This window comes from Rhipicephalus sanguineus, chromosome 8 (assembly GCF_013339695.2).
Source record: "Rhipicephalus sanguineus isolate Rsan-2018 chromosome 8, BIME_Rsan_1.4, whole genome shotgun sequence".
Classification (NCBI taxonomy): domain Eukaryota; kingdom Metazoa; phylum Arthropoda; class Arachnida; order Ixodida; family Ixodidae; genus Rhipicephalus; species Rhipicephalus sanguineus.
The window spans coordinates 76,263,509-76,276,650 of NC_051183.1; the positions used below are offsets into that span (position 1 = coordinate 76,263,509).

At 46.9% G+C, this 13,142-nt stretch overlaps 1 protein-coding gene across 3 annotated transcripts in view; it reads left to right on the forward strand.

The window, feature by feature from the left end:
- Positions 1-13,142, forward strand: part of LOC119402112 (excitatory amino acid transporter) — a 158,874-nt gene that overhangs the window by 36,276 nt on the left and 109,456 nt on the right. Inside the window, exon 1 of one of the 3 annotated variants that reach the window (XM_049418499.1) lies at positions 3,457-3,960. The exons of the other annotated variants lie outside the window; for them this stretch is intronic. The gene's annotated coding sequence lies outside the window, so the exon portion shown is untranslated. Of the gene's footprint in view, positions 1-3,456; positions 3,961-13,142 lie in introns of those variants that run through there. 3 annotated transcript variants of the gene reach the window in all.

The window sequence follows — 13,142 nt, forward strand, 5'->3', positions numbered from 1 at the left end:
ACAGCCGCGAGGCATGTCGACCTGTGGTTTTATAACAACGAAGCTTTACTGTGACAGCAAAGGAAGGTCGAGGCGATAAATTTTGATCCGGCTCAGTTGTGATATCGAAAGTGCCCGTGTGACAGGGACCTTGTCATTGCAGGGGCGATCCTTCCATTGCAGTTAAGTATATCCTTAACGACGCACGTCGCGACAGAAAGTGCACGCGTGTGCGCCGCTTGGTCAGGATCGAACTCAATCAATATCGGACTCAAACGTAATCTTCGTCTGTTTTGATAGTGATTCAAAGCACCTGTGCGACGGGGTGTTCTTGCCGGGGGCCGGCATGCGCGCTGCGTCTAGCTTTGCTACAAGAGACATCGGACACTACGACAGGCCATCCTTTCCCAGTAATTAAAGAAACCGCACGTAATCTCCGCTACAGCGTTCTGCGTTAAAAACTTAAATAATCGCCTAATTAAATTCATCCCGTTGCATTTTGCGAGAGAACACAAAACAGCCATCGTGCAGCACAAAGTCGGACGGTAGCGCGGCACGAAAATATCTGTCGCTGCTGCCTTTCAGAAAAAAAAAAATAATAAGATACAGCTTACTAGGCTTCATCTGGCCGTTATCATACGCAAATGCGTAAGTTTAAAACGTTTCTTGATATGATAGTTATAAAAAAAAAAGAGAGTGGGCAACTGCACGGCGTTGTAACTATTCAAACATTCGTGACGATGTTGCTGAACGTTCTCGCGATGTTTGGCTAGCTCCCTGGCACAATTCCACTGTTCGAAAATGTAGTCGCATGAAAGAAGATGCACGTTCCGACATTCAGAGAAGACTGAGCGGCTGCAGCGCTCGCGAATCTGCCATCGCCCGCTACTGAGAGCCACAAACGTGGTGCACCGCGCTGTACGCCAGCGCGTTTCAGCAGCCCCCAAGCAAATGCTCGCACCGCGGCGCCTCGGTCGGCCAAACATGGCGGCCCCCTACGAGCGCTGGAAATTCTGGTCTATATGGCCTAACACACCATAACGCTAACACATAACGGGGAAGGCATGCCTCCCGGGCCACTTAACTGACCAATCCTTATTAGCAGCTGCAATGTTTGTTCTACACATGTGGTATAATGCTAGCATAAACATTTTGTGTGTGTGTGTGTGTGTGTGTGTGTGTGTGTGTGTGTGTGTGTGTGTGTGTGTGTGTGTGTGTGTGTGTGTGTGTGTGTGTGTGTGTGTGTGTGTCTTTCGATGCACAGGCCGACTGTGCCGATCCTCCTGGGCATGCACCTTTGCATAGTTCCACACATTATCCAATAACCTGAACATCTTAATGTTGTTCCACATATCCTCGGCCCATTCAGTGGCGCTTATTTCCAAATCGCTTCATTCTCTCATTAAAAATTATGCAGAACCACGTCCGGCAGTTTACCACCATTTCGTCACCTTACTTCGAGCAAATAGCTTTTCTTTTTCATATCTGTGAAGCCTTGGTCTGTTTCTCGTTTTCCATGTATCCATCTAGTTGATAAAAAAATTGCTGAGTCGTGCACCTCGGGATTTTCAGAGAATTTTTTCAACCGTCCGTCCATCCATCTACAGTGACACATTGTATATTTTGTCATTATCGTATTCCACAATTTAATATGCAAGTTCACAACGCGTGCTGCTTTCGAGAGTGTTATTATATGGCTTGCACGAGCTCGCTTTAATGATGATGATGGCTATTGTAATTTGTTTCCACGTCAAAAATTTTCTTTTCGCTATGGGTTTACTTTCGAAACTAGTCTCAAGTTGTGATCCATGCTGACAACCAATGCAACGATCGTTCGACAGGTCTACTCGTGCTCTGTGTGTCTTATTGAAGTTCTATCTATAGGTAGTTCGCTACATTGAATCAAAGAAAGATTCGTTTTGACCTTGCACCTCCGTTGCTAAGGAAAACTAAAGGCATGGTGTTTCATCACGAAAGCTTATGTCCAACCCCAGTGCATTATGAAAAAAGAAAAACAAATACGCGCCAAACCGGTAAACGCGGTTAAGCCGTTAGTAGGACGCGCTACGAATGTATGAATAACGCCGTGAACCTCGCTGTTTGCCTTCAGCTAAGCTGCTTATCTGTTGGTGCGTTCGGCATACGAAACGAAAACAGCGCTAGCGCCACAAAAGTGTGACTAACGAGATTGCCGACTTCCGACCGGAGGCGCAGACATGCAGCTGCAGCCCCGTAGCTGTCTTTCGTTTATATTTAATATTTCTTTCGTTTCGCATTGACGCTCATTGCGCGAGACGTCAACAGATGGCGGCACCGATGCGCTTACTTCATTTCACGCTCGGAATGCACCGGAAAACGCGCGCCCCTTTCTCACACGTTGGCGGGAAAGAGGACGACGCCGCGAGCGGATGGAAAGCACGAACTCAAAAATAACGGGCAACAACTGGGCGGCAGGCGACACGACGTCTGCAAGCTCGCTTTTTTTAACGCTACCAGAGAAGAGTTGGGTGGCGCAGCCGGCGCACGAACGTCGCTGCACCGGCAACTAAAAAATAAGAAACACAACAGTAACAAATGGAGCATTCACTCGGGCTAAAGCACATTCCGCTGGCGGCTTCGAATTAGAAATGACATCGTAGCACGTCGTCCATTAAAAGAGCGACGTTCCTCTTCTCCTTTTTTTCTTAGTCGGAAACGAGCGACTGCGACCATTAATGGCATCTCGACGACGGATGCAACCCCCACTCCTACGTCACACCGCGTGGTGGATGCTTTCATTTCGGTCTTGTCGTCTGCTCGTCTCGTCCGTTACCTTTTAAAGACCTTTCCTTTCCCTACTTCTTTATTTTGGTCTAGAACTCGTCTCGTTGGGTCTGTATGATAGCGCAGTTCTTTATTTTCTCGTCCCCTTTCATGTCTTCTGGCTTTGCGTTTCCGTTGACCCGACTTATGCACCACAACTATACATCACACCACGTGGTGTATGCTTTCATTTCGGTCTTGTCGTCTGCTCGTCTTGTCCGTTACCCTTTTGAAACCATTCCTTTCCGTGCTTCTTTATTTTGGTCTAGAACTCGTCTCGCTGGCACTCTGTGATAGCTCAGTTCTGTCTTTCGACCCCTTGCACTCTTTCCTATCATTTGCATTTTCGTTTCTGTTGCCCCGGCGGCTTGGCTTCACCTCGCGCGCCCGACGCGAACTTGTCGCGCCTCTCCGAAGGCTGGCCTTACGGTCTTGGCTCGGCTCTGGGCTTTCGCGCCGGCTTCGGCTCGCTCTTTCCCGTGCCTTCTCTCTCCGATCCTCTTTCTTTTCCGTTTTTCTTTCTTTCACCCTTGCAGGCGCCGGCGCTTCGGAAGTACTACAAAAAGGATGCGAGCCGCGTGCCTGCCGTTCGAGTGAGAAAGGGTGTTGTGTTGCGCTGGCGCGACGGCCGTGAAGGATCAAAAGAAGACGAAGAGAAAGGACGAAAAAAAAAAGTCTCGCAATCTACCACTCCCGTCGTGGCTCGCCGCGAGAGTCCGTCGTGCGTTCGCCACCGAGTCGGGTGCTAGGAGAGGACGCGAGGGAGTATTTCTCTGAAATTTATTCCCAGTTGAAAAGGTTTTTTACTCTCTCCTACCGTCGCGGGCTTCGGACTGCCTGCACGCTCCGTGCGTCCCTCGAAGCCTTCCTCCTGCACCACGTTGTCGTCGTTTAGAGCCGCTGCGCTACATTTGACGGATTAACGGATCGGCGGGCGTGCCTTTGGATTTCGTTGCACCGGCTGACCGGTGTTACACATTTATAAGTGTTTTTTTCTTCTGCCTACTTCGCATCTTCCGGTTATTTCACCGTGCGAAGCGTCTGCTGCTCGTTTCAACGGGGACGACCGGCAGTGCCGTGTTGACAGTGTGATCAACCCGCTGGAAGCTACTCTACTGAGGACAACGGGTCGGCAGTTATTGAGGAGCGTCGTGCCGTGACGGAGACGGCTTCACGCAGGTCAGATGGTGCTTTTGTTTTCTTTTCAGCGTTTTATGCAAAATGTTCCATTGCTATTTCACAAGGCAGAATAAGAGATGGCAGATCCTTGTAGCTGCCTTGAAGACAACACCACTTGTCGAAACGTCGGATGAAGCGAGATCCAGCGTTCAGTGATTTTTCATCTTTTCATCGCTATCTTACATATTATAAACATTCTGCCTAGCTCGCCGACGTGCGCAGTTCGAAAATTTCCGCGCTGGAGTTTTTGAAACGCGTTTGCACTTCACATGCTCTTTTTTATGGTGCCAAATACAGGGCAAGGAATGTTGCGACCGCGTCCTAGCGCGGCACTAATCGACACGTGCAAATGAGAAAGCAAACATTGACGATGCGAATCGTTGGTACGGTCTCCCGGATCCCGTGTTATCATGTGGTCTTCTTCGAACGACCATGCAATTGCCGATTCCTGGAGATTCGACCGATTTTTTTATCGCTTCCTTTTTTTATCTCAGTAAGAGCTTCGGAATGGTGGTGCGTGCCAGACTTGGGTCCGCGTCTGCCCAAGAGATGATCGCCAGAAAATGTCAAAGGTTTCGGATACTGCAACGATAAAAGCGCACGTTCGGTTTTCGCGATCACACCCGTTGCGTTCCCGGCGCAACACGTGTTAGCTGCTGTGCAAATACCCCTTGTTTAATATGTGCACGCACCACGTGCTTTACCTAGGTGAAAGTGCGCTAGCATTTTGGAGACATTTCGTTAGAAACTTTCAACGCTCAATGTGATTACGCTATTGTCGCAGTCTCAATCTTCCTCAATACCGTGGATTGAATTTACCACTGAGAATAAGGCCGGGATGAAGAAAGATGCACACATGACAATTGCTAGACTTCAGCTGAAATCGTCCTGCGTGCATCTTTCTGCGTTCCCCTTATCCTCGTTGGTAAAATGAATTCGTCAAAACCAACTAGCCCAAGTTTCACCTTTAACTCAACGCCAAGGATACCGCTGTCCTCGCTTTGGAAAGACACCTAGTGGCGTACGGCATGAGTGTACACAAAACTGATAACAACTTTAATAGCTTCTCCGCCTATTATAATCTTATCGACCGTAAATCATATAAGTACGTGTCAAGGAGAGGTGCCAGCGTTGCACATTGGAACAAGAATTCGCGTTATTGTACACATGGGCAATTCTAGATACTGGATAAGTAACTTTTGCTTTTGCTAATTCACAATTTGAAGAGCGAGCTACCCCGAGGAATGCCCGAGAATTCGTTCTATTAGTGTCTTTCGTGAAGGAATCAAATTAAACACCGGTAATTGTGTGTATATTCAACTTCGCTGATTGAGAGCAGCCATTTGATTGTACTGTAGGACTTAAATCAAGTCCTACAGAACTAGCACAAAGCACCGTCTTACCTTCGTAAAGTCACACGTTACGATTTCCAGTAGATCTGTAGAAAGGCTCAAACCAAGCATCAGGGTGTATCTAGCGTTACACCGTATTCTGATTATCTTTAATAGCATGAAAGCGATGCTCCGATTAGCTCTGGCCTAAACCACGTGTATTTATTACCAAGAGCCTTCACGAGTATCACCGCCTGTGGTTCTTACACAATCAGCTTGACTTTTGCTCTGGAGTTACTGCACATTAGACACAGAGTGAACAGAAATTGATATTAGGAAATAACTTTCGCAGTTTAGACACACAGGCTGCACCCCGTATTTTCTTCTAGTTAAAAATTTTATATTTCCCTCTTTGGTTTTTTTTTGTTTAATAATATCATTTTGTTGTGATATGTGCCTATAAGTGTGTTTTTGCATATGTGTGCCCGAGTGTTCTATTTTACATGAACTGCCTTGTATGTTTTACTTTAAGATATTTGTTCAAGTTTCACTCAAGGGCTAAGGAGTAGCCGGTGCCATAATTGTGCGCCAACATCTCCTTATATATCATATCAATAAAAAAAAACAAGGCAGCCAAAGCGCATACGTTGAAACCAATGTAATTTTTCCACACAGCGTCGGCGCCAACTGCCGCGCGTCCTCAGTTTGCAGCTGCGCATTTGCCATGTGACAGTGACCGCAAAGTTAGCTGACAAGGAAAAAGGGGGAGAGAGATAAAAAAGAACAACTAGAGAAGGGAAAACTTGGGCAGCGCGTGGAGCCCGCCAGAACAAGCTGCCGATCGTATTTCCGGCCCTGGCAGACATAACAGCAGGTGTCGTAATGCAAAACCCACAGAGCATGAAATTGCAACCACGGTTAGCGTTGTTGTTGCAAAAACTTTCTGCAAGAGAACGCTGCCCAGCTTCATCTGCTTGCGACGCAGTGTGAGAAACACCTCAAACTTAAACCCCCTGGTAAACTCTCCCTTCAAAACATTTAAACTCAATGAATCGAAAAGGGTTGATTTTCTTCGGAAAAGGCTACGACAGAACCGTTCTCAATTTCGCGACGAAATCTGCCATACGTTTGCCCTTGGGATGTCAAGAATTTCTATATATTTGCCTGTGTCTTCGCGCTGTATAGCTCCCTAAACTTATTAAGTAGAGCTCCTTCTTCGCTTATAAAGCGATTCCTAGTTCAATTAGCCATGTACTGGTAAATAAACCCTAGTAAGCGTGTCAAAGCGCGTAACGTCATGGCGTGCTGGAGCGAAAATTGTCCACTAGCGTTGCCAGTGACGTTGCGTTTCACCTTCCCTGCATTTTCCGCCAAGCATCTGATGACATCAAGACCACTGTGTTATGGCGTAATCGCGAAATACTAAGGAATTTTAACCCCGCATTAGCCTGTAGCATCTCTTTAGCATTCAAATCACGAGGAAAGGTGTGTAGTTTTGGTTCTGTCAACCTGGTTCTCTCGACCGCCTCCGGATTAAGACTCATTTTATTCTTTAGAATGCCTGGCGCTAAAGAATAGTCGTGCCGCAGAAAGTTCATCTAAGAATAGCTCGTATATTTAACAAGTGCGCACCATAGACGTGAAAAAAAGAATGTGGCTACGCGCAATCGATGAACAGGCACAAATATACAGATGGCCAGTACAGTGTACAGTTGGCAGGCACGAAGACCTGCGAAAAGAACAGGAACCTCCTAAACCTGCCGACTGGAGTGATTAAGACTAGAGCGCAAATAAAACAGCCTCAAGAAGGAGTGGGCACGAAAACAAAGCTGACATCCAACTCAAATTTTATTGCAACGGGTCGAACATTGTATATATAGAAGAAAAAGCACAACAAAACCTTAATCCGGTCTGCCGTTGTCGCGGAGCTCTCACGGGTGCTTCGTTGAGATAGGCAATCTCTTTTTTGTGTGAGCGAAACAGATGCTACACTGATTCGGACACTGCGGAATCGCACAATCTCCTCGGCTTCGATAGTCTCTTGTGCAGTCTAGTTCGCACTTCTACCCAAGCTCAAGACTTGAGTGAGCTGGTCTATGAATAAGCTATATTCGCCGTCATGTGTCTTATACGCCGCAATACAGCTCTGTTTTTCCTGCAAACTGATTCTGATTACCACATCCTTGAGGCAATCTTTCAATACCTCCACAGCTTTCGTGCTTCAGATAACCCCACGCATTGCATTCAATTCGTCATCCCTGATATTGTTTTCAAACAGGCACGTACAGCAAAGCATTGCATAATGGCATCACGAGGTAAAAGGAAGGCTTATGCGAAGTTACGACACCGAGAAGAACACACGACATCGAGCAAAAGAAACAAACGGGCTGAACGTTAGACGGCTTCTAATGTGGATCGATTTCTGAGCGCGGAAGGAAGCCAGTGGCTTCGTGACCCTTCCCTAAAACCCTCTCTCTTCCCTCCCGAGGCTGCTTTTGTTTTGTACACCTAGCGTTAAGGGATTCGGCGTCTCTACGTAATGTCTTTGCGAACGCCTCCATCTGGTCAGCGAGAAACGCCTACCTGCTTCTTTTTTGGATCGCCTCCAGAACCGACAGACCATTAGCGAGAGCATCTTTATAGAAGCCCTCGCCTCCGTCTCGCGTCTTTCTTTTATTTGTCTTTCTGTCTTGCATTGCAGCAGGTAATGTGGTCAGACGCGCTAGAAGACTGAGTCGTAAATGCCCCGGAATGCTTTATGACCGACGAGGCGCGAAAGGACAAAAGGAAAAGAAGACCGTAGACGTGATTCAAGCGAAGATACTTGGCCCGAGGAGGGCATATAAAGGGGCGACTCTTACCGACGCCGTACGCGTTGAAGACGTCGAAAGCACGTCGCTTTGTCTGGCGTTACGGCACGTACTACTGCCACGCGCAGACGTAAACCCATACGTCGTCCTCGCGAGTGGAATGCGACATGTTCTACAGCATGCGCGCGGTTCTTCGAACTGCGCTCTGTGAGCACGCAACGGCTGACGGAGCAATCGCGCTCCAAAGGCCACCGCTGTATTGGAGTCGAGGATCGTGATGAAATCGGAGAATGACGTCCCTCCTTTATTTAAAGTGCGAATCGCGTTGAGCGCTTGCAAGCGCTGCCTAACGTAGTGGCAAGCGGTTGCTGGGAAATAAACCTTGCATGGCTAGGACGCAGCTTCCGAATTGCAGTTAGGTTTGCACCTGGCAATAGGCAATGTCCCGGACATCGCCTATTGTCAATAGGCGGTGTCAATCGCCTGTTGTTTTGAGCCGCCCCTCTGTACACCAAAGAAACTATGTTTTTTTTTTTTAATTGACTCGTTTTACTGTAAGGTAGCCATCATGAAGCGCGGTGCGATTCAAACGAAACCAATGTCGCAGGTTATACAGAAAGACATATAACTTCACATTCATCACATGTGTGAAAGGGTGCATGCAGGAGCCTTTGCAAGCTTATTTTATTATTGTACTTTTTTTTTCGCCTGATTACATTCTGCTTTATGTCAAGGAATCAGACAGAAAACATTCTCTCGAATCCCTCGACTAAGGATGTGTAATTGCACTTGTACCTCAAGTCCACTCGATCAATTTTATGTACAATAATAACTGTTACGTGCGTCATCTCTCAAAACTAGCCTTGTGTTTGTAGGAGATAATTTGTTCACCGGACTTAGTTACAAATACACAGCTCCCATGGGTCTCCGTCACTCGTATGAACAACTGGACTACCATCTAAACATTACACTTGTTACACAAATATCTTTTGTAATCTGGCTTAGTTCAACTGTGAACCTGCGTTTTCGTACGGGGATAAGATCAGCAGATGGTTCAACGTTGTGCTCACGCGTACATCACGCTTAAATGAAATGCCCGTGTCTGAATATGTAACTTATATAATGACACACTCGTCGTGCGTTTACCTTGCCATAAGAACGAAAATTCCTGTGCGGGAAAAAAAAGATTCTTTCAAAAAGACGTTCAAATTCTATTTCTCTTTTGTCCGGCCGCGGCGACAGGAAGTCACGATCGCTTCATCTCCGTTCGCAACAATGCGCTGTCCCAGCGGGGCCGTCATTATATCTAAGCCTATAATATATCCCATTCCTGCCAAGCCTTCACAATTATGCCGTCCCCTTGTCAAAACAGCCGGGCCGTAATATAGTCCGCTCAGATATTCATAACGGCACGTCCTTTTTTTTTCATTATTTCTTTTCTTTCGTAGCTCGTTTCTCTTCAGTACACGATTCATGCGCCGAGCGTGCATCGAGAGCAAGGAACGACGACAAAACAAAAGCTTTAAAAAAAAGTTGAATTATTTTACCGAGTCGGCTTGCCGCTTTTGTCGCTGCAATTAGGATCGCTCCTTTCAGGCTAATCCAATTTATTCGCCGTCCGTAGAGACAGGGCTAGCTGCATTGTTTAAGCTTGTAGTTTCCTTTCTTTTTTAATTTTTTTCCCCTTTTTGACGCGGCTTTTTAGGCGACCGTCGCGCCCGAAAGATAACGTTTATTTCTACGCAGCTCTGCGGCTTAATTCGTCGAGCAATTTGTCTTTCACTGTGGAGTTTTAAGTGTTAAAACACGATTCAGCGGTGAGTATTCATCCCTTTTTCTTTATTGCATGCGCATGGCACGTCTCGCGCATTATCAATCTCTTTTTAGCGAATTTAGGTTAAAGTGTTTATATTCGACGAAGACGGAGGGGAGGCTTACGAAGTATGAGCTAGCATGTGCTTTCAATATGCGTTGTGAGAATTTCGGGGACAGCATCCGTTTTTGTTTTTTTTCGGCAGCAAACCAGGCAGTCACTTAGCGCAGCCCCTACAATGCCGAAAAAAATGCAGGCAAGCAAGAGCGACGCAGTTTGCAAAATATTATTTCGAATGGTCTCACAAGTGCAAAGAATAAAAAAACATTGCGACATACGTAAATGTCATTCTCAAAGGTTAAAAATGGGTGTCAACAAACGGGCGCATTAGCTGCAAAAATGGCAGAAAGACAGCCCCGACAATTCCTAATTCTGGTTTCGAGAGCTTTAAGTATTTTTTTAATGATTCCTGAAGACCAATAGCATCACTTTTTTTCACATTACTTTGTAGGGAAAAATAATTACACAAGTCTAAGTGATTATCTTTTCCTGTTACGTAAATATGATGCAGTTGGTTTCGTAAGCAATGTCCCTAAGGAAATTCCTGTGAGTGAAGTTAAAACTGCGCGAAGAAAACGAGGCGAGCTGGAAGGAACGAGCAAGGCACCACGGGCGCAGTCTGCCAACAGTTTATTCTTGGAAATCAAATCGCAAGCATTTTTTCAAGCGAGAACCTAAGCACGTGAACCCATCGTCACAAATACACATGCCGGTAAACGTGGAACACGAGTCCACATTTTTTTTTTCGTGCAGTTTTAACATCACTTAGAGCATGAACAATCTAACCCGAAAGAACGTCCGACTAATGAAATTCTTATGGCAGCTCGTTTCCTTGCCTCTTCTACAAAAACTTTTGGCCGCATTTACTGGGTGTGTGTAATATGGTATATCTCGTTACGTGAGGCATTCCCTCAGCAAGGTTCACAGCTGCAATTTCAGTCGTACTGCAATCTCAAAAACGACGTAGTCCTGACAGGCCACGCGCTGCACGCCTTCAAGCAATCAGCTGTCATGGCTTCCTCTTACAAAAGTAATCGTGCACCTGTGCCACTGCTCTAGTGACTCGTTGCGCAACCGTATATCGTATTACAACGGAGCAACGCGAACACCCTTGCAATCTCATCAACGTGACACGACACCATCAGCAGATTCTTTCACCGAATACGAGGCACTGGTCGTAACTAGTTGCGGAAAGTTTTCGAGCATAAGAGTCGGGACTCTTATCGTGCTCACCAAGGCTTGACCGCAAGGCTGTTGACGAACGTTTTATAATGCCTCGCTTATACCTTCATGCAATATCAGCCATCCTGTTTCTTTTTTTTTCTTTAACTCAGTCTGCCTTTTCGGTTCACTGACCTTCGGGCAGCGACGTACAACCACCGTATCAAAAGACCGAACGTTCCTCCAACGCGGCGTTCCAAGCATGGTTGGTGAAGCGACCTGTTTGTGGCGTTTCTGGTGTGACATAGTGACGGTGCAAAGCGCTTGAATGTACAAAGACAACGCAGGAACCCACATGACGAGCTCTAACTTTCAATATGACTTGTTGAAAGTTAGCGCTTGTGTTGTACTCTTGGGAGAGGAAAATCAGACAGACGGGGCGAGCGCTACTAAAAGCTGTGTTAGTGGTTCACTGCAGTAGTTCACATTGCACTTATTAGTAGCGGTCATCCCGTCTGTCTCCCTTTGCTGACCCGTCTGTCGCGCTTCACTTTACCAAGTCTGCATCATCAACTGCCTCAAACTTTTGCTCTTCCTTGTGCATCCTCTTGTGGAGGATAGTCGTGGCGGCGCGCAGCTATGTGGTTTTCAAGGTCAACAGATGAAATAAGCAGGAGGTGTACAGCTTATTGGCTGAAAAAGGTCCTTGCGAGAGATTCAGAAAACCGTAGTTTGTTCAGTAGTACGTTCTGGTGGGCTAGCTTGTTCATTGCTGTTAAACGTTCTTAAACTGCGCGAAAAGACCAGGACACAAGCAAGAAAACACAGTGACCCGTCACACACGGTGACGGATCACTCTGTGTTTGATGTGACAGAGAGGAACAGGGGCGTAGCCAAGGGGGGGGTTGGGGGGGTTCAACCCCCCCCCCCCGAAATTTTTCAGTTTTGCTTGCGTATATAGGCACGCACACATACAAACGCACGCACGAACATACATAAAGTATGGTTGAACCCCCCCCCCGAAAAAAATTTCTGGCTACGCCCCTGGAGAGGAACACAGAGAGGAACACACAGAGAGGAACACATCTGCGCTCGTGTTCCTCTCTGTGTGTTCTTGCTTGTGTCCTGGTCTTTTCACGCAGTTTAAGAACGCAGTTTGTTAAAGGCACAGGTCAGACTATATGAAATAAGGACTGAAATGAAAGAATAAAACACCAAAAAGAGGTGCCCGTTAATGATAGCCCATAATGCGTGTAAGAAAGTGCGGTTAGTGCAAGCAGGTTAAGTGACTGTTGATACCAGCATTCATAGGCGTGCGCACAGCGGGGGCAGGGGGGGGGGGGGCGGCCGCCCCCTCCTAATCACCTAACAGGGGGTGCAAAATCTGCCCCGTACATTGACCCTTACAGTCACCTAAGAGGGGGGGGGGACGCAAAATCTGCCCCATACATTGACTTATTAATAAGGGGGGGGGGGGGCTGTGATGAACCTTTGCCCCCCCCCCCTGATGGGGAACCCTGCGCACGCCTATGCCAGCATTGGTGATTTAACAAAATAATGTGTAGCGCTGTAAGCTTGAGGACGTGGGTTCGATGCCAGGCCACAGCGGCCGCATTTCGGTCGGGGTCAAAATGCAAAAACTGTGTACTTACACTGAGGTGCAGTGTTGTATATGAAGCCGATGTTGTGCGGAGTCCCACCACTACGGCATGCCTCATAAGTGCATCGTGGTGCTGGTGCGTAAATTCTCAGAATTTTATTTCGTTAGGTTCTTGTCGCCGCCTATTACAAGTGACTATGAAATCATAATCACCATCATTAAGGCCCGGGAGGTGAGTTTCGAGTAGAAGATTGTGTCAGAATATACGCAGTTCAAAAGTCTAGGACTCTATATTCCGAAACTTGGCGACAGGCGTACCTGATAGACGATCCATGTCCCTCCTTCGGCACAGATTGGGCTCCTTGAGAGATATGGCGTAGATAGCGTTCATTTTTCTATTTTATTCC